The following is a 22,193-nucleotide window of genomic DNA, read 5'->3' as shown; positions in this document are numbered from 1 at the left end:
GCTTGAGGATGCGGCGGGTTGCCTGGCTCTGGGTGGTGGGCGACTAGAACTGGGGATTCAGTCCCCTGCTCATTTTGCTGCTCCAGGACATCGACTGGACTGGCGGCCAAGGGCGCCACGTTTTTCTTCCTGTACAGAAAGGAGATGCTGATCTAAGGGAGGAAAGGCAGGCGACGCGCCTCTCTGTGAGCTCGGAAAGGCCAGTAGTAGAGGCCCAGTCTGCGCTTCTGTGCCTTCTGTTTGCTACAAAGTCTTCTTCCTGCCTGAGAGCCCTGACACCCAGGACATAGCACTGGTGCTTCCGGAGGCTCTAAGGATGCTCAGCCCCCTTTCCCTAGTCTTGGAAGGCGTTAGAATTCAGCGTGCACACTTGGAAAGACCTTACAGGTTTGCTCTTTCAGTTGTTCAAATCTTGCCTGACCCACATGTCCCCCCCCCCCCCCCCCCCGCAAGCTGGTGTCTTTCGCCTGAGAACAGCCAAGGTCACTGAGTTACCATGAATGTACCTTGGCACCAGAATAGCTACCCTGGGGTCCTGCTGGCCCGAGTCTGCCATGGCTTCCATACCTCCGCCTTCAACCGCCTGTGTGTGGAGGGGGAGGAGAGAGCCGAGAGGGAGGAAGCCGTCGTCCATCTCAGTTTCGATGTGGATGGCAACACGCAGATGTAAGTAGGGAGAGGGAACGTCGGCGCTCAGGTGGGGGGCTTCGCGGGGGCCGTATTGGCTTTCATTTAAAAAATACAGGACGAGGTACACATGGAACACAGCGGGAAAACAAGGTAGGCTCTGGGGAGAGTTTGAGCACTGAGCACATACGTTCATCCTGAAAGCGCTCTCGGCATCATCTTGATGATGAGGGAGATGGCGTCACGCGGTGGGTGGGAGAGAAGGCCCGGAGTCCCAGCGTGCGGAAGCCAGGGCAGCAAAGCCCGCAGCCCCTGCGCGTCCTCGAACCTGCAAACGCAGAGGCCCCTGGGGAGTCCGCAAGACAAAGGCCCGGGACTTCCTCCTTCTTTCAAAAAAGGGAAGAAGCTCCTAGCCGGAGTTCCAGCTCTTACTTCTGCAGGGGTAAGAAGAGCCCACCAAGCCGTCTTTTGGAACTTCTTGAGAAACCTGCTCGCCCCAACGAAGTATCTGATGAAACAGGGCAAGCTTGCGACGGTGTTTATTTATTTTTATTATGAAAATAATGTATATATCTGTTTGAGAATGTCAGAAATATACAGAGAAGTAGGAAAATGGAACTAATTTAGAGTCTCTGTGTCAGAGATAACCCTTTACACTAGAGATTATCTTTTCATTCACTTCTGTCTTCCCCATAGGAATCTTCAGTGAGTTATAGTTATATAATAATCATAATTTTCTACCTTGATTATTTACTCTAGCATCATAAACCGTTGGGTACTGGCTTCATTTCACTGAGTTCATGTGTCCTAACCAAATCATTTGTTTTCATATTCTTCCTACTATAAGCAATGACTTGTCAATGATACGTGCATAAATGTCTACTCTATGAATCATTATTTATTTTGTTAAAAATTCCAATAAAGAGTAACTGGATTAAGACATATAAACAATTTTGCTGTCTTTGTTTGGAAGTTGCTTTGCAAGGTGTTCATTTATTTCCAGCACCACCAGCCTCTGGCAAGATGGCCCTGAGTGGTAATACGAAGGTGTCACGTTACAGTGTTGCGTGTGCATTCTCTTCTGAGCCACTCACTTCGGTGCTCAGCATCTCAGGGCTGGGCCCTGGTCTCTCCCATCTCCTGGCTGTGCCTTCCCTCTGCCTGCTCCTGTCACTGCTCCGTTCTTGGTTTCTGTCCTGTGGCACAAGACAGAGAGTATGCACAGGTTGTGAGTCGTTGTCCGGACCTGTCCACATGGGGAGACCCACACACAGAATTGTGGGACTTTCTACCGCCCACTTTCTGAAAACACCTGCAGATATCTATCGTGGGATGCTTATGTCATTGATACAAAACTCCACTTTCTTCTCTATATGAGTCTGAAGTTCAAAGAACGCATGGAATAAACGAACACATGGAGAAATGAATGCTATTGGGGAATGACAGTTTTCTATAACTCGGTTTGACTTTACCCACTTAGCCGATCACCATCTCCTCTGAAGTCCCTTGAGCCTTCAGGAAGGTCGTTTTTCTTCTGTCTGGCATGTTCCCTTCTGCATTTCCTTCCGTGAGAAGCTTTGGTGACAAGGGCTCTCGGGGTGCACTTCACTGGAAATGCCAGGCTTCGGCGGGCTCCCTGGGGACATGTCGCCCTCAGTTGGCATCTCTGTCCACTCTGGAGATAGGATTTTATGGTGGTGTTTGGCTTTCACTGTTGCTACCAAAGTGCTCTGTAATGGCAATCTCTTCACAAGCAAGCCATCTGCTCTCTGTCTCTGGACATTTTGAAAATCATCTTTGCTTTGGGTGGTCTTATTTCATAATAGTGTGTTTATTTGTGATGTGCAGGACTTCTCAAATCCTGATTTGCTTTTCATCGGGTCGAGATAATCCTTACAATACACTGGGCTGTTTTTGTTTGTTTGTTTATTTATATCCTCTCATCCTCGTTTTCACTGTCCTGGAAATCCGGTCTAGCTCTACAAGCCTTTCTGTACAAGCATTATTGTTTAATAACCTGGTTTCCATAGCTTCATCATAAACCCTTGATGCCAGAGCTTCATGAGCTTTCCCGTCTTCCATAGCCAGTGTGCTCCTTAACGCGTCACTGCGATTCCCTCCTGGTCGCTACCAACTCTCCAGACTCATTGCCGACCGCTGAGTCGGGTTTGTAAGGCTTGGTGCTCACCCTCGCCCCCTCACTCAGCTCTATCCAGAGACCAGTGGGCGAGGACTCCAGAGAGAGGACCCCGCTGTAGGCAAGCACGAGGTCTCAGGGACGCCGGCTGGCCCCGCTCCTCGCTCAGTTTGCCGGGGTCGTTTTTCAGTGGCTGCTGCTTCACACCGTGAATGTCTTGTTCAGTTTTGGGCACCTGAGCTGCACATCCTGTGGCCCCGCCGCCAGAGTCAGGCGGAGCCTTTGTCTTGAGACGGTTGAGTCTACGTCCCACCCGGAGTAGAAGAAGGGAGGTGGCGGAGGCTGGTGAGGCTTCCTGGAGGAGATCAGTCTTCCTCACAGCGAGGAAAACAGTGGGGACAGGTGTCTCTGGGCGGACGGTAACAACCCCATCTTGTCCCGGTGCCGCCCACCAGCTCTTCTTAACGCAGTGACAGAACCACGGTGGTCCCCCGGCCCTTCCACCACCACCACCAAACGTCCTAGCTCTTCAGGGGTTGAGAGCTTCTCACGCGAGCATTATCGACTGCAATGCAGGATCCTGGAGCCCTGGGATTAGCACTTTCTATAGGATTTAACACTTCCACTCTCCTGTGATATTTGTATTTTTAATTGATTTTTTTCTCCAGTTTTTTTTTTTGGAGGCATAATGGAAAATTATGTACATGGAAGTGTGTAGTATGTTCATGACATGTGAACGCACTGTGTGCTGTTTACCAGTATCAATTAATTAATGTAGCAGCTAAAAACCTACTCTCCTAGCACATTTCAAAGATATAATACAGTATTGTTTACATGTTGAACATAGTCACTATGCTATATGTTCGGTCTGCAGAACTTGGTCATAGCTGCAAGGTCCTACCCTCTAACCCAAATCCCTACCTTGTTCCCATCTCAGCCTCTGGTAAGCCTTTTCTATGTGTTCAATTCCTTTACATTCCACATGCCCTTGGCATCATGCAGTAGTTATCTTTTTTATGTCTAAGTACATCCAATTAGCCTCACACCTTCCAGCTTCCTTCCATCTATGTGCTCTCGAGTAGCAATTTTTTTTCTCTTCTATGTGGAGACAGGGGAGATTGCAATGTTGTAACAAGTCACTTAGAGTTGAATGAAATGAATACCAGGAAGCTGGAAACAGGTGTTTTGGGGAAGAGGCACCAAAGAGAAGCGGGCAGATGAATGGAGAGAGGAAGGGTGTGTCAGTACAGTCAGAACATTCAATGTACAGGTGGGAAAACGGAGCCTGATAACTTGAGGGTGGATTTGGGAAAGATGGGGGTGGGATCGATGAAATGGGTGACATTATTTACAGGGCCATTAGAAAAAATAATACTACCTCATTTGCATGGACATGGGTAGACCTAGAACAAGTCATGTTAAATGAGGTAAGCCAAGCTCAGACCATGGATGCACGTTTGCTCTCATGTGTGGAAGCTAGATGTAAAACACGCAAGGGCATGGCAAATTACACAGGATGCTAGGCATTCACACACAGTGAGACCAAAGGAGGACACTAGGAAAAGAGACACAAAGGCACAATGCCTCTGTGCACCATAAAAAATAATATTTGTCAACATGAACTCTGACGAACGGAAACAAGAGTCTTTTTTTCCCTTTATTGCCATTTTTTTTCTTTTTGTCTTGTTCTTTTATCTGTCTTTGGGAGGGCAAGGGGGGGGGCTCATGAGTGGAGGGACAAAGGGTGGATAAATGCAGCCATGGAACTCACTAGACGCTCTGTGGAAAATGCACTGTGCAACTTGTGGGAGGGGCAGGGAGGGAACAACTGGGAGAGAGCGAGGGGGACGTTGCCCCAAGTGGCTTACGCAACTGTAATCCCTCCGTCATCACCTTTATCATAACAATAGCAAATTAAGTCTTAAAAAAATGGGGTGACAGGGATCAAGGATGCATTGTACTCAGGAGCTGACATGTGGAAGGGAAACCCCTGCGCACAACTACTAAGCAAGAATACAAAATTAATTAATTAATCAAAATAGCAGTATCCCATGGTGTATGAACTACAATTGATGGACGAGGGTTGTTTCTATATTTTGATTATTGGAAATAATCCTGCAATAACTATATATATATGTGTATGTGTATATATATGTGTGTGTATATATATATATATTACAACTCAACAGCCAAAAAAGAAAAATTTACAAACCCCAAACAGCCTAGCAACTTAGTTGGGAAAAGGACCCGATATCTCTATCACTAAACACGTTTGATAGAAGAGTGGGGCTTTGGAAGAATGCGATTTTCCCCAGGCTATCTCGCAGACAGCGGAGTGCGGTGAGCCGAGCTGAGAAGCGCGGCTGGCCAGCCTGCACCGCAGGCTCCGGGCGGCGTGGCTGCTGGCTGAAGCTAGGCTGGGGTGACAGACTCGCGCACATCGCTTGTTGGGAGCCGAATCCTGCCTTTCTCTCTGGAGACTGGCCAACCCTGCCGTCGTTGCCCGAGGCAGTGATGTTTTATTAGCCCGTGTCAAGACCATCAAGTAGCCGATCTCCTTGCCCCTGGCGCGCTGCAAACTTCAGTCACTAGGCAATTACGGACTTTCTCCACCTGGCGATGAGCTCCTTGCTGGCCTCTTAATGTCTCTGGCTCCTTGGTGACTTTATACAAGCGGGGACCGGGCGGCCCACAGTGACAGGGACCTGGGAGGTGGCTGGGGACGTGGATAGATCTACGGGGGTGGAGCTCTCCCACCTGACAAGGAGGAAAGGCGGGCCATGGTGGTGGGGGCCCCGGGGGCCAGGAGACCCAGCGCCAGCCCCTTACTTCCATCCTTGGCCTCGGCGAGCGATTCCTCAACCTTGAAACGGTAATGACGGCAGCGCGGGGTAGAGGTAGGCAGGGATGTGCTTTTCTAAGCCTGTTCCTGGGCCCTGGGTTCAATCCCTAGCACCGCCCTTCCCCACAAATGGGAATGGCCACCCCTCCCCTGTTCCCCCCTGAGCTCGGAGAGTCAGGAAAGCGCGCGAAGCCGCTTTCGGCCACCAAAATGGAGGCTTCCCGAAGGTCGATGTGCAGAAAGAGCACAGTGAAGTTGTCAAAGTGCGCCCGGACGGCTGGGCAGGGCCCGGCACCCTGCATTTCTGCTCAGCTTGGTGCACAGGGGACGCACCACAGTGTCGGGTGTGAGACACCACGCGGACGAGGAGGAGGAGGAGGAGGAGGAGGAGGAGGAGGCCATCAGCGTCGTCTCCATGGGCTGGGGGTTGGGAAAGGCACCGAGCGGGCGGGCGGGGTCCTACACTCAGTCCCGGTAGAACTTTCCATTGGCTTCTGCACCTTTTGGCCATCTTCCTTTGATCACCCTCTTCTCTATCCATGGCACAAGACCCAGGCTACTTCCGGGGGCTCCCTGCCTCAGCCCGCAAATTAGTCTTTTGTCAACAAGCCCCGATTCCTTCCGGGACGGGATGGTGTTTAGAAGCCGACCGGTGCGCGAGGTGTGCGTGCTAGAGTCGGGTTGCTCCCAGGTGCTCGGACAGGACGCTGGAGGGGCAGCCACGTGGGTGTCTGTCCGCAAAGGGACGGTGAATATGTAAGGATGTGTGTGCGTCCTCCGTCCCCAGAGAGCAGGGTCTAGCCCTCACACCTCTCGATTTCTAAGTCCCCGGACAGCGAGAACCTGGCTTCCTTCCCACTTGATACACACTTGATCAATCCTACTGTATGAAAACCCCTCTGGCCATGGCACGGACTTCCCCAGCAGGCAGCCTCTGTGACAGTCTTGTGTGACAGTCCTGTGTGGTGGTCCTGTGTGGTGGTGCAGTGAGGTGGTCCTGTGTGATGGTCCTGTGAGGTGGTGTGTGATGGTCCTGTGTGGTGGTCCTGTGTGGTGGTCCTGTGTGGTGGTCCTGTGTGGCGGTCCTGTGTGGCGGTCCTGTGTGATGGTCCTGTGAGGTGGTCCTGTGTGGTGGTCCTGTGTGGTGGTCCTGTGAGGTGGTCCCGTGTGGCGGTCCTGTGTGGTGGTCCTGTGAGGTGGTCCCGTGTGGCGGTCCCGTGTGGTGGTCCTGTGTGGCGGTCCTGTGTGGCGGTCCTGTGTGGTGGTCCTGTGTGATGGTCCTGTGTGGCGGTCCTGTGTGGCGGTCCTGTGTGGCGGTCCTGTGTGATGGTCCTGTGTGGCGGTCCTGTGTGGCGGTCCTGTGTGGTGGTCCTGTGTGGTGGTCTTGTGTGGTTGTCCTGTGTGGTGGTCCTGTGTGGTGGTCCTGTGAGGTGGTCCTGTGTGGTGGTCCTGTGTGGTGGTCCTGTGTGGTGGTCCTGTGTGGCGGTCCTGTGTGGCGGTCCTGTGTGATGGTCCTGTGTGGTGGTCCTGTGTGGTGGTCCTGTGTGGTGGTCCTGTGTGGTGGTCCTGTGTGGCGGTCCTGTGTGATGGTCCTGTGTGGCGGTCCTGTGTGGTGGTCCTGTGTGATGGTCCTGTGTGGCGGTCCTGTGTGGCGGTCCTGTGTGGCGGTCCTGTGTGATGGTCCTGTGTGGCGGTCCTGTGTGGCGGTCCTGTGTGGTGGTCCTGTGTGGTGGTCTTGTGTGGTTGTCCTGTGTGGTGGTCCTGTGTGGTGGTCCTGTGAGGTGGTCCTGTGTGGTGGTCCTGTGTGGTGGTCCTGTGTGGTGGTCCTGTGTGGCGGTCCTGTGTGGCGGTCCTGTGTGATGGTCCTGTGTGGTGGTCCTGTGTGGTGGTCCTGTGTGGTGGTCCTGTGTGGTGGTCCTGTGTGGCGGTCCTGTGTGATGGTCCTGTGTGGCGGTCCTGTGTGGCGGTCCTGTGTGATGGTCCTGTGTGGCGGTCCTGTGTGGCGGTCCTGTGTGGTGGTCCTGTGTGGTGGTCTTGTGTGGTTGTCCTGTGTGGTGGTCCTGTGTGGTGGTCCTGTGAGGTGGTCCTGTGTGGTGGTCCTGTGTGGTGGTCCTGTGTGGTGGTCCTGTGTGGCGGTCCTGTGTGGCGGTCCTGTGTGATGGTCCTGTGTGGTGGTCCTGTGTGGTGGTCCTGTGTGGTGGTCCTGTGTGGTGGTCCTGTGTGGCGGTCCTGTGTGATGGTCCTGTGTGGCGGTCCTGTGTGGTGGTCCTGTGTGATGGTCCTGTGTGGCGGTCCTGTGTGGCGGTCCTGTGTGGTGGTCCTGTGTGGTGGTCCTGTGTGGTGGTCCTGTGTGGTGGTCTTGTGTGGCGGTCTTGTGTGGCAGTCTGGTGTGACGGTCCTGTGTGGTGGTCCTGTGTGACGGTCCTGTGTGGTGGTCCCGTGTGACGGTCTTGTGTGGTGGTCCCGTGTGGTGGTCCTGTGTGGCAGTCTTGTGTGATGGTCCTGTGTGGTGGTCCTGTATGTTGTTCCTGTGTGGCGGTCCTGTGTCACGGTCCTGTGTCACGGTCCTGTGTGGTGGTCCTGTGTGTTGTTCCTGTGTGGCGGTCCTGTGTGGCGGTCCTGTGGGGCTCTGACTCCCCCTCTCCACTGGCTCCATGCGTGGCGGCATCTGCTTGGTCTTTATAATCCATTTGAGGCTCCTCCTACAGAGATGGACTCTTTTCTGTACAAGGCTTTAAAAAACTTATTGTCAAAGTAATGTAGAGAGTGGGTTATAGTTACATATACAAGGCAGTGAGGACATTTCTTATCAAACTTGTTACCTCCTCCTTCGCTTTTCTCCCACCTTCTCCCCTCCCTGGTTCGCTCCCCACCCTCCCCTGAGCTGTACAGTTGGTTTACAGCACATCGCCTTGTTGTAAGTATTGCTGTTGCATCGGTTCACCTTTGACCCTTCGTCTCTCCATTTTGGTGTTAATTGTCGCTTTATGCATGTGTCTCTCCCCTGGACTCTCTCCTCTTTGCAAAGTTTGGAATGTGTCCAGTCCTTCTTGTATATAGTTTCTACTCCGGGGCTTGGCAAGCAGAAAGCACTGAGTAAATGCTGGTGAACGTGAAGGATGTCATGGGCAAAAACACAGAGGCAGAAAGGGGAGGCAAGTGAGAGTCAGCACTGACAGGGCTGGAGTCAGGAATAAGCAGGAGGAAGGGCGTGGAAGAGCAGAGGGCAAATGCTCTGCCCTTCAGACCCCCAAGGACAGGAGCCATTCCCGGGGCCTCAGCGCCGTGGAGAGTTCACAGTGGCCTTCCAGCCTGGCCCGTGTTTGAAAACAGCCTCCTGGTTGCCCATAGATACGCTTGTGTGTCATGGGGGTGGTGGAGTATGTGTGTGTGTGTGTGTGTGTGTGTGTGTGTGTGTGTGTAAGCATGTGTGGTATGTGGTGTATGGGTGTGTGGCATTTCTGCACGGTAGATGCAGTGTATACGTGTGGTGTGTGTGTGGTGTATGTGGTGTGTGTGTGTGTGTGTGTGTGTGTGTGTAGACACACTTGCATCACAGGTGCCATCTTGACCTTCCATCCCTGACTTTTAGTTCTGCAGTTACTTGGGCAAACGTAACTGTGTTCTCTCAGAAGTGATATTTCTGATGTTCTCATGTATAAATGCATAAAAAAGGAGAGACTCTTTTCATACTTCATCTACTTTCTTGTCAGTCTCAGCTTCATTTTCAATTCCCTGCTTCAGTGTCCTAATTTCCTCCATGATGGATTGCTTGATTCTATCCTTGTGGGTTCCCTGCTGAAGGAAAGCACACGGGGCTGTGCTTCTCTTTCTCTCTCTGTCTCTGTCTCTGTCTCTCTCTCCCCTGCCATCTCTCCCCTGGCTTTCCCAGCTGGAGACTGAGCCTGGTAAGATGCACTAAAGGATGCGTGCATAGTCTGGAATCCATCTTCAGCCCTCCCCCCCCCCCCCCACTTTGCTCTACCCTGTCTTTACTGCCTGTGCTCCCCACAAAACCTTTAGAAGACAAGTCTGGGATGAAGACAGTGGCTTCCCAGAGCTCTCTATGGATCCAAGTAATTAATAGGTGCTGTGGACGCTTCCGCCCTTCTATAATCCGATGAGCTCCCTTCCGTGGAAAGCTGGTCATTATTTACTCTGCCCTGTGTCTTGCTGTTTGGGTTGACCAGGACTACACCCCCAACCCAAGCGCCGATGCTTCCCTTTCTAAGAGGAGAAGAGATTGCCCCGGAAACCTCAGCGAGTCACGGCCCCCGGCACGACGGCACCAAGCGATCCTGGGGGGACCGTGGACGCCATGTTTTACAGTGATAGTAATGATTTGGGATTTCAGGGATGCTGATGTGGTGTTCTGAGGCACGGCACACACCGTCTATTTCAGCAGGCAGACCTGCCGCTCGCGTCTCCTCGGTGAATTAGGAGTCCTCTCTCGGGAGTCCTCTTTCCCTAGCTGTGCACTCTGCACGGACGGCTTTCTCCTCCACCTCGGGGCTCCACCTCCCTTTCCCGCAGGCCATGCAAACCTCGTGACGCTGCCCAGCAGGTCCCTTTCCCCAGAGCGCCGCCTTTGCTGGGACCTTCCCACGCGATGGCGGTCGTGGGGTGACCCTCGGACACTGACACGCTACATGGCTCGAAGGTTGGAGGTCTCGTGCTGGGGAGCTGAAATACTGGACAGTGTCTTTACATTTTTAATGCTGTCAGGACGTGTGGCAGCTCCCTGTTGCGGTGTCCTGCTCCCCATAGAACTGTCCTGAAGCTCCTCTCAGATGTCATACCTGTTTGTGCATGACTTTGCCATTATTCTGGTTTTATACCCCCAGGTTTGTCAAAGCAAGGTGAATGAATGAAAAGCCACCACTAAGGGAAGGTTCGGAGAAAGCGGCCGCTGTGGCTGTCAGGGCTGCTCCAAGCATGCCCGCCACACGCTCACCTGAAGAAAGACCGCGCTGGGAGTGCAGTCGTGGCTTGCAGTCCGTGTTTGTCCAGAGTCAAGTGTGTGGCCGGGGGCTGGCTGTTCCATGGGGTGAGAGCACCTTGGGGGTCTCTAATTAAGCTGCCCTGGGTCTGGGAAACTGTGGGTCGGTGAGCTGCCAAGACTGAGGACTGCGTAGGGCTGAGTCAGGTGGAGTTGAAATGGGTGGAATTTTTGGCACCTCCCAGATTGATCCTGAAACCCTCGCTCCTGTGTGTGAAGATTTGGGGACGGTGCCCCTGGGAAGCCAATGGGTCACAGGAGCAGAGACTTCACGGCGAGTTTAGTGTCTAAAGAGGCAAGAGAGAACATGCTTCTTTTCTCTCATGTGCTCTCTGTCACGTGAGGTCAGAGCCCGGCCATCTGCAAACCAGGAGGAGAGACTCGCACCAGAACCCAACCAGGATGGACCTCTGATCTCAGATTTGTCGCTTCCAGACCTGTGAGCCATAGACATCTGCCATACAACCCACCTAGTTCATAAGGTCTGTGGTGACAGTAGAGGAAAGAAGGAGGTTTGGGGCTGCTGACCAGGCTCTGTTCATTCAGGTAACTTCTACCCCCAGCTCTGGGTGGGGTCTTCTTTCCTCAGGATATCCGTTAGCTGCTTGACATTCTAGGCTGAGGCAAGGATGAAGAAAGTGGTGGTGTTATATCGAATTGTCACCCAACACTAGGTGATCTCACACCAACCCCACAGGTTTCCTTTGTGTCCCTCACTTCACTTGTCATTGTGGTTTAGAATGTCTTCCACGAGAAACCACGAGCTTTGCAAGGATAAGATGGTATCCTTTGTGCCCTCTGTGGTCCCAACACCTGTCTCGGTATCTGGTGAATCATTGTGAGCTGAATTAATTCATAGATAACAAACATGTCCAAATAAAGTCTGCCTTTCAGAGTTGCTTAAACTTCAGCAGAGAGAGCTACATAAATTGCTTGGTACATGGTGAGCATTCAATAAATCATGGAGATGATAATCATATTACTATGAACGGTTATTATTATTATCCCTTATTCTCAACTACCTTGTATTTAATTGGTGTTTGATAAATTATTCTGGTTGAATTAATTTCCTTTTGATACTCAAAAACATGAGGATATTCTGACTACACACACCAAGAAAAAAAAGTCCCCTCAATGAACTGTGTTCTGAAGTGTCTATAAGGGCAGGGAGAAGGCATTTCTGTGCTTCATGTTTTATGATCTCATCATCTGGCAGGGTTTTTAGATGGGAAATGTGATTGTCAATTAAGAATCTGAAAAAAGAATTCCATTTATTAACACACACACACACACACACACGCACACACGCACACACATCACACCAGCACCATATTTCATGCTGAATCAGAGCTGCTGCCGGCTAGCTGAAATTTACCACCTTGTGTCTCAACAAAGAGAATTTGCAGTTGGATTAATATCCCTTTCTCTGGGAGTAAATCAATTTCACACACACAGCCATATTTTCACCCCAGTGACAGGCAGCAATGGCTGGCATTTTGTAGGCACTGTAGGAAAGCCCGGGGGGTAACACCCAGGGCATTTGGAGTCCCCTCTTGAGTAAGGTAGAATCTTCTAGTTTTCCTGGGGAGAGGCATTGTAGAAAGCTTAGCTCAGTCATTTCATAGCTGGAAAAAAACTGCCCTTGGAGTCTCAGTAGGGGGGCTTCATCTCTCCGTCTGGCTGGATTCCTCGCTGTGGCCTTAGGGGGTGAAGAGCGACCCAAAGGCTCTCCCCTGGCTGGGGTCTTCTTTGTGTCCCACATTCTGGGAGCCCTGGCTTCCGCTATCATGGCCCTCTACACATTGTTTTTCCCCTCTCCCTGGACTGAACATGCCCAGAAAGGGGAGACATTCAGCGAGGGTTAGTAGCTGTCTGTGTTGAGTGGAAGATCTGAGGGAGAATGGAGGGAAACGAGATGGAGGGGGTGGCGGTGGCCAGGAGAGTGTGTGTTTCACAAGGCCGCGCCTAGCGTGTAAGGCTGGGGAGGCGTGGCTGGTCGGAGCAGGTGAGCACTGTGCTCCGGAAGTCATGGGGTGCCGGGATGGGCACGGCACACCCCTTAAGGTGGGGTTTCCCCCTCTAGGTGGGGCCTGAGGATCTGCACTTCTAAGGGCTCCCAGGAATCACGCGTAGCTCCTCACTCCTACCACGAGCTGGTGGAGGGCCAGGAAGAGGAAGGCGAGGATTCCGGCGTGCAAGCCGAAGGCATTGTCCGGAGAAGCAGACATGATGGCTAGGCTGAGAGGAAGTAGTGGGGATGCAGAAAGGGGCAGAGCTAGGAGCCCTGGAGGAGGCCGCCCCACGGGACGCTCTACCAGGCGGAAAGGGGCCGTGTCTTACCCCATGTGCAGGTTCAGGTCTCCTAAAACTCTAAGCTTTTATTTTCATTTTAGTTTTTAGTGGCCTCTACCTCAGTGACTGGAGTTTATGGTTTGCTTATTTTTAAAATGTGTGAACGTGTGCAGTTTTCTCTCCTCTGGCACGGGGCTGCAGCTTCCGGCTCGCCTGCCTGTGTGGGCAGAGGGCTCGCATCGTTTCCAGCTCCTGATGAGCCCTGCCTTCGGTGCAGCTCCGTGCTTGGAAAGTGGGCTGCCAGAGCGCTCTCTACCGCCGGCATGCTATCTCCTGATCCCCCCTTTCCCATAATCCACAGCAGCCCGCAGGTTGTAACCACTGCACCGCCTGGCCTCTCTCTTCAATGTGCAGCACAGGGCCTCTGGAGTTCTGCCTTGGTCCTGGTCAGTGCGTCGAGTCCGGTCGTCTTTGGCCTAGCTCACCAGAGGCCAGGTGATGCCTGACAAGGCCTACCTGGACAGACACTGCCGGAGGCAGTCTGCTGATCGTGTTTGTTCTGCCTTTCTTCCCTAACCACGACAGAATGCACTTCTCACTGTGCTCCAGGAAGCAAGGACCTCCTAGGAGATCTTCCCCAGCTACCTTGCAGTTGGCCGCATGGCTCCAAGGCTGGATGGAGCCAAGGATGCATGGACTTCCCAAAGTCCTCGCTCGAGGGTCCTCCCTCTCCCTCCCTCCTGTTCCCCGGGACCAGGCTGGACCTTCAATATCCGTGCGATGTGGACGGAATACGTGATCCTGACCCACCTCCAACTGCAATCTATGCTCCTGGCTCCTGGGCAGCTCCGGCCTCGCATGTGGGTCCCTTACACTCTGTGTGGCACCTTGGCGTGTCTCTGGGGCTTTGTTCCGTGAGAGCACCTCACTTCTCTCTCCACAAGCCCCTGGCTGGTCCCCAACTTGCGTGAGAAGCCTGGGCTCTGCTTTGCTCTGACACCACCCACCCCAGCTCTCCATAGTCATCGTCCTCCCTCCCGCCTGGACTAGAAGGAGCAGCCTGAGGGGCATCCAGCTCTGTGCTAGGGGCTTTCCAAAATTTTAGATTAGATAATCATAAAGTAAGTACCTCTGGGGAATAAATGCATTAGTTATATCTCGTTACAGATTTAAAAAGAGTGATTTCAGGGAGAGCCAATACATTCGCCAGTGTCATCCATGTGTTCACTTACTCAGTAATTATTCTTTGCTCTCCTACTATGACTTTTTGATTTCAAGACAGATATGGACTAGATAGATGACACCCGCATGTGTGTCGTCGGGTTCGTGTGGGAAGCCAGACGCTGGAAGTTAACGTTTTATCAGGACTGTGGGCTCTGGGGGAGGACAGCCCAGCCTCTTTCGGCTCCTTTGGCTTCCCACCCTCGACTCCCCTGCCCGTCTTCACACGGCTTCCTCCTCGCATCCCTGCCTCCTTCCGATAAGCACAGGACTGATACCAGATACAAGGCCCGCCTCGTTTTAGTTAATCACAGGGCCTGCAATAGAGCCTTCCATTTATGCTGGACAGTGGTCCCCTGGGTGGCCATGCAGAGCATGCTCTGGAGAGGGGTGTGGGGGGTGTCATAGCACAGCTCTGAGGACGTCCCCGTCATCTGGACGGGAGACCCTGGGGCTTCTGGGCCCGAGTGTCCCAAGTGCATGACGTGAGCCCCACTGAGCTGCTGCTGCCCGGTGTGGAGCCCCTCAGAGGAGCCGCGTCCAGTGGCGCTTTCTCAGAGCCATTCCAAGACGTGCGAGGGAGCGGGCCGGGAAGGGCCCCCATATCCAGGGGCCCGGCGGCAAGGCAGGGGCGGCGGTGGCAGGAGCGGAGGCCCAGCGCCTCCCCTTCCAGGCAAGGTTTCCTGCGCTCACGAGGGGCCGCTCGGGAGGCAGACGATGAAAACACCCTGCAGGTTTTGGCTGGCATGGAAGATAAACAAGTTTCCGAAGGGGATGGGAGGTAAAAACTTTGCGGGCATCTGAAATGAAAGATCTTAATCTAATTCCGTCCTCTCCTGACAGCTGGGGCCGCACAGCGGCCTCCTGAGCCACCGGGCTGTCCGGCTGGAGTTTTCTGTTCTCTTTTCAGAAAATGAAGGTCCTCGGGCGCTCGGCGCTCGGCGTGGAGAGCCGGGGCTGTTTGTATTGAGCGTGTGGAGCCTTAATGGCCCAGCATTGATCCGAGCTATCGACCTCTGGGTTTCAAATAACTGACACGGTTTCCAATGGATACAGATAATTAAGACTTCTCAAATGGCAACTAATAATTTGCATTTGCCGCGAGGCTGTCCTCAGGAGCCCGAGGAGCCCACGCTGGTGAGGGATGGAAGGAAAAAGCTCGCTCCAGCGGTCGTCTGCTCCTCGCTAATGGAGTCTTAGAAAAATCATTTCGCCTTCCTGACCCGCCTCACCGAGGTTATCAGGTGACCTCAGGGAGTTATTTTCACTTATTGGAAATCACTTGGGACTGGCTGGCAGCATCAGCGCGTGGGGGCTGGCCTCAAGTTCTCAAGTGCTCGTGCTTTATCCCCGCTCGCCCACCAAGGCTGGCTCAGAGCCCCCAGAGGCTTCTCCCGCCCCCCCCGCCATCCTTCCCTCCTGCAGCCCATCTTTCACATCAGAACTACCACGACCTTCTGAAATCCAACTTGAGCTTTCATGTCTCTGCCCCCTCACCTCCAGATCTGGATTCCTGAGGCAGTGGGCACGGTCTTGGCACATGCACATCCCTGGCTAGACCCAAGCGGCGACAGTGGGTGCAGATCCCTTACCTGGAACCTGGGCGTGGCCACTGGGATGATAACAAGGAGCCCCGCATGGATTGCCCCCATGTGTTGCTCCGTTGGGCTTGTCCTCGCTCCGTTGGGCTTGTCCTCTTGAGCTCTGCTCCTCTGCCAATGATAAGTTTGTCCACACACAGTTGGGTCACGGAGGATGAGAGACAGGTGGAGAAGACTAGGACCCACCTTCAGCCTGAGCCCAGCCCAGCTGTGGCCATTCTGTGCTCAGCACACATCAACCACTTCACCACTGGAACATGGAGTAGGACCGCTCATGCTGATTGCTGGGACACACCAAGTTTAGAGGATGGCTTGTTATGCAGCAGGATTAGCAAAGTAGCTGACAGATACTTACCAAGGTGTACAATGATTATTCATCTGTAAGTTTATTCTCTCCCTAAGACTGCCATGTAAAGGCAAAGCCCATAGTTCTGCTCACTCATAGCCCCTCAGGGACTGCTGTAGAGTAGGTGCTCTGAAATTACAGACTAGAAATAATTGGGTGAGAAGCAAATAAAGAAAGGAAGTAATTGGGTAGGTGGGGATTGCCTACAGAACATGTAAACCATCCCAGCACTTAGGGACTTATGCTGGTCATGTGTCAGGCAGTAATTTTTTTTGGGGGGGGGTCTTGAACTCAGGACCTGGGTGCTGTCCATGAACTTTTTCATTCAAGGCTAGCACTCTACCACTTTGAGCCACAACATCACTTCTGGATTTCTGGTGGTTAATTGGAGATGAGTGTCACAGTCTTTTTTGCCTGGCTGGCTTTGAACTGCAACCCTCAGAGCTCAGCCTCCTGAGTAGCTAGGATGACAGGCATGAGCTACAGCAGGCCTGGCTCAGGCAGTGTTCCGATAGCTTCAAAGTCCACTTTTCATTGCCTACTTGTCACACAAGAACTGGGCTCAATGAGGTTGAGAGGTTTGCCCAAAGCCAGCCACAGGGGGAGTCTGCACCCCCAGTCCTCCATGAGGTGGGAAAGGAGGTTCGAGCTCAGGGAACTGGGAAACAATCCGGCATGGTCCTGGCTGGGGCCCTGGCTCCAGGCTGCCTTGGGTTCTGGGCCTCTCATTCAGGCTCCCAGCAGTCCAGGGACGTCTTTGCCACCTGTCTCTGTCCAGGGACTGTGACAGTGGACAGTGCACAGCTCGGCCATCAGCTGACATCCCCCAAGCATGGACCCACCCATGTGCTGCTGTCCTATCACAGAGGGACCGAGGAGGCCTGGAGCCTTCCCCCAGTCCCTGCAATTCACGCAGAGCTGAAGAAGGATAGCGTGGGTGGGACGCAACAAGGGAAGGAAGGGGAGGGAAGGAAAAGCTTGGATTTGTTTTACGTTGGAATAAGAACTAAATGTAAACCCCTAACCAACTCTTCTACCGGCCCAAGAAGCGCCTCTCAGGGTCTAAGAGCATGCAGGCCGCTCCTGCAGGCCTCCTATTGTGATCTGTGGAGAAGGCGTCCCAAACCGCGATGCAGATGAACGTTCACGCCTCTCTGAAGTGAGCAGTCCACCGCGTGTGCATCTCACAGTTGTGGGCTTGATCTCAACTAGTCATAACTCATTATCTTCCCCATTATGTGGCACCTACACAGATTGTCAGTAAGTTAACAACAATAACTATGTTCATGTCATTGCTATTATCAGGTTTCGTTTTGATAGAAATGATTATGATATCGGCGAAAACACTTGGCATTTATGAAAGTTCTATAATCTTCCAGTATGGTCTCCTAATTACTCTTTAACTGTGTGGCATAGTCACACAAAGCGAGCATCATTTTATCTACATTACCAATCAGAAAATTGACTCGTGTTATTCAGAGTCTTGGGTAAAAACAAGACACATTATCAAAATCAAATCAACACACCTCAACCCCTAATTTGTGTGGAGTTTTTCATCTTCCTTGTCTGGTACCTGAAATAGTGGGATATCAAGGATGGGAATAGTAGTGATGCGTGTAGCATGGTGTGTGTGTGTGTGTGTGTGTGTGTGTGTGTGTGTGTGTACACGGAGTATGTATGTGAGTATAGATTGTGTGCGTGTGTTTGTGCGTTGTGTGTGTGTTGGTTCTTTGTTCAAAGTGTGCCTTGGCTGAAAGGCCCAGTTAGGTTGCTTTTTGTCATTGTCCCAGATTTATTGCTTTAATTTGTTTTGGCTTTTTCTATGCAGGGGCTACATTTCTTCTGGCCTACCTCAGTTTGAACCTGCCTGTAGGGCATAAAAATATACTTTGATATTTCACCCTCTACCGTTCTCTCTGGTGACCAATGTTAAGCAAGGAAATGATTTACCCTGGATTTGAGGGTCAGCAAACTGTTAAGTTGTGTACCTGTAGCGCTCATGTATTTACGGATAAAAGCTCGTCGGTGCGAGTCAGGCCTGCAAGCGCACCGGGGGTGGGGGGGGAGATGGGGGGGTGGGGGCGGGGGAGTGGGGTGAGGGAGGGCTGCAGGAAGAGCTGGTGTGCTCAGAGGGTCTGTGGCTCTCAAGCCATGGATGCCACGGTCACCTCCTTGTTGGTCTTTCACCTGGGAAGATTCCCACAATGCCCACTCCCCAAGGACCCTGAAGAGCCCTCTGGGCTGGACCCCACCCCAGCCGCCTCTCACCAGGAGCCCTGGGCCCAGTCCTCCGCCCTTCCTCACGCAGAACAGAGGCCCCGCGCTCAGTGACTCTGCAGCCGCTGGAGGGGTGACCGCCCGGGACAGCGTCCCCCGAAGCTTCTGTAGAGCACAGGAGTAGCCTGTCATTATCATGGAAGTGGCTGGGGAGGGGGGAGGAAGAGAGACTAGAAAGGAAGGAAAGGGTGGGAGGGAAGAAGGAGGGGAGGGACTGGGATCAGGTTGTCTGCCTCACAAACCATCAACTTGAGAGTTCTTTCCTTTCCTTAAATGTTTAAGTACAAAACCACAGGCTCCCATCGCCCCTGCCCCTCCTCTTTCTGGCAACCATTCTGATGTCCCTTCCTGCATCCCCTGCCCTCCTTCCTCCACCCCCCCCCCCATCGTCATAGCTTCCTCCCTTCCCCCAGGTCCAATCCGCCAGCCAATCGTCTACTTCTCTATCTCTATGACAACGTGCAGGGAGGCTCAGCTCCCGCCCTCTGCCCAGGCCCACGCCACCTCCACGAAGCCTGCTCGAGGATGCCTGCTTGTCACGGCGCTCCCCGGCTCCCGTCGCTCTTAGGGCAAAGCCAGACGCGCCCATCCTGGGTGTCAACCCTCCAAGCCGTCCTAGTCCTTGTGTGAAAAGCACAGAACCCATCCTGTGAAGTTGAGGCCGAAAAGGAAGCTATGGACGGTAGGTATTTCTTGGCCTCTGGAAGAGGGCAGCGCGCTCGGCGTGGGGCTGCCATCCAGAGGCAAGGAGGCCCCAGCTGAGACCTGGGGCTTCCGGTTGCGATGGCGAGGTCACCCTTCCAAACCTGGCTGGGCACGGCACCTGCTTCCAAGCCCCCCTCCTTCCTCCTCCGCAGAGCGAGCTGTGTGCCTGGCTCAGATGAGTCGAGGAACTCTGGGCCCGGGGAATCTGAGCTGCTGGAGCCAATCTGCTGGGGGCAGGAGGTGCGCTTTGCACACGGGCCGGGGCTACAGGCTAGGACCGGATCTTAGGGACTCTGCCCCTCTGTGGGTCAGGGCTGAGTGTTTGCCCCGACCTTCATGAATGACAGGAAGTCTGCGGGGCTGGGAGAGCAGGCTCTGGGGCCTGGGGGTCATGTATGTGGCTGGGGACTGTTCTAGTGAGCCATGTCTCTGCCAGCACAGATGGCGTGCCGGGCAGCAGGAGGAGGCAGAGCTGGCTCCCGAGCCCAGTGGGCTTCCTTTGGCCCTGGCTTGTGCTGAGGATACGTTTGGGTGCCTCAGTTGTGTGTGTGTGTGTGTGTGTGTGTGTGTGTGTGTGTGTGTGTGACATCTAACTTAGTGCAGCATGTTCCTAGAGAACCAGCCCGTCATTCCGCCTGAGAGGCCCAAGGAAGCAAACGAGAGACGGGAATTGGCCCCTGTGACTCCGCTTTGGTGGAGGGATCGGGTGGGGGATGTTTAAAGCTAGTCAAGCGCCTTCTTTCTTGGCTCTGGAGGACAGGAGTCCCAAGCCAAGGTGCTGTCAGAGATGTTTCCCTGGGAGGCGCTGAGCGAGCCTGGCCCAGGCCGCAGCGCCTGGAGCCTGGCGGGCTGGGGGCGGCCCTGCTGTCTCCTGGCCAGTAGACACGTTCCTCAGCACTCTGCCCCTGTCCTGGGGCTTCCTCCCCCCTCCCCCCGCCCCGTGCCCCAATTTCTCCTCTCCAGGGTCCGTCTACTGAAATCCATTTGATCTCTTAGTGAACCCCTTAATTTTGCCTGCAAAGGCCCTGTTAGGAGAAATCAAACATCAAAGATGTTTTTTCTCTAGGACTGAGTTTTCCCAGAAAAGATTTTTAAAGCAATATCCTAAAAGCTCTTCTCAAAAAAAAAAACCACACCTAAAAACAGAAGCCTTGTCTGTAACCTTGTGAATGCCAAACACGCGCGCGCACACACACACACACACACACACACACACACAAATTACAAAGGCTAGGAGTGCAAGCCAACAAGAGAGCAGATTCCTTGGTCTGGGTAGCTCCTGGGAGGGAGACGTCCCCACTCCCCGTTGTTTGGAGGAGGTGAGCACCTCCTCTTCTGTAAAGGAAAGGGGGACACTGACATCTCTCAGCGTTCGTGAGTGTTATGCAGAAGCTGGTAGAGACAGTTGTGTCTGGCTTCCAGCAAGTTGCTGTCATTGTCCTGGGCTCTAGTCCCATCGTCTATAAACTAGGGGTGATTGAGCCTGTCCGGCAGGATGGTCCAAGACTGTCGCTTAGTGCGCCCCGTCGAAGTGAGAGTGCAGATGGAACCAGAGTCTGAGTAATTCTACAGGCACCCAGTGTGGTCTTCTCGTTTTCCTTTGGTCCATTCTTGGCTCTTTCCTTTCTCTCGCTTGCTGGGGCTGTGAATAAGGTTAGGGCTGAGATGGAGAAGGTGGATTCAGGAGACTAGTATCCAAGTCTAGGGGCCTCCTGTCTGGACTCTGTCCTCAGGGGTGGACGGCACCATTCCAACAGCGCGAGCCCTCACCTGCTCAGGTGCGCGGAGCTCCGGGAGGAAGGCGACAGAGCCTCTGTGCACAGAATATCACCTTCTGTGCATCCACATTACAAACCCGAGAGGAGAAGCCAAGAAAGAGGCCCTGCCCCCGCTCTACCCCAGCCTTCCCGCGGCGTCTCTGCGCACACAAGGGTTCAAATCCACCTGACTCAACAGCTTCTCAGCTCTCTAGAAAGGACTAATGGCAGAACTGGTTTTTCTTGTCTCCGTCGTCATATCAATGGCAGTTACTCTATTTAAAATACACATGGACACACAGATACACACACACAGACAGACAGACACACACATGCATTTAACATTCCTAGACAGCATCAACTACCACAGCAAGGCACTCCTTCACACCACTTAATCTTCGCACATTCGGTTCCCTCAATCTGAAACACTCGTCTCTTTCACGTACGTCTTCCCAACCCTCCAACAAGCAGCCTAGTCGCTTTGCTCTTTCCCTGGAGCCCCTTGTCTGAGTCGTCCCTGTTTTTCTCCTCCCACTGCTCCAGGGTCCGCACGGGATTCTGAAATTCACCTGTTTCCTCTTCAGGAACAAACTCTTAGGAGTGGCGCTCAGCAAGCCGGCCAGTGTTTCTGTGTTCTCAGCCCCCAGCCAGGGCCCCGGGACCGACCACGGAAGGGCGCCACCCACCCTTCTCTTCTCCACTCAGTAGAGGGACGGGCCACAGAGGCTCAGAAACGCAAATCAAATGTGTCTGCTTCAAATTAAACCTATACTCTGGTCCAGGGAGGGCAGAGCTGTTTCTTAGGCAATAAATATTAATAAGAAAAATAAACCAATCTTTTAGGCTCCCCCCCCCCACAACAACAACCATCGCCACCCCAGGGTTATAAATTATGTACTGCCTGAGTCTGTTTTGACAGCTGTGATAAAGTGGGTTTCAGATTCAGAGAGCGGTTTCTCCTGAAAGAATGCAGTATTGTGCATTTTCACAACCGCTGCTCTTCCTTCTGCCCCCGCCTCTTCCTGTCTAGGAGGAAGATTTGACTGGATTGGCTATTTTTCTACTCTGGGGCCTTCTCTCATACTAATGCCCACCAGGTACTGTGAGATATATATATATATATATATATATATGTATATATATACACACACACACATATATATATATACATATATATATATTTAACTCTTCCTATGATCACAAGAACTCAGGGGTTGTATTGAATTGCCTTCCTCTGGCCACGGCTGTGTCAGGAAGGAAGGACAGCTCCCATCCCTTGCTGTGGTCTTCATAGGTGTTCATTCTGCAGCTCCCCTCTCCTTGCCTGACCACCCAGTCTCCTGAGCCAGCTCCCCACCTATATTCACAGCACCAATGCAGCTCCTGCTT

This window comes from Perognathus longimembris, chromosome 12 (genome assembly GCF_023159225.1).
Source record: "Perognathus longimembris pacificus isolate PPM17 chromosome 12, ASM2315922v1, whole genome shotgun sequence".
NCBI lineage: Eukaryota > Metazoa > Chordata > Mammalia > Rodentia > Heteromyidae > Perognathus > Perognathus longimembris.
Note: the sequence above shows the minus strand (reverse complement) of the source record.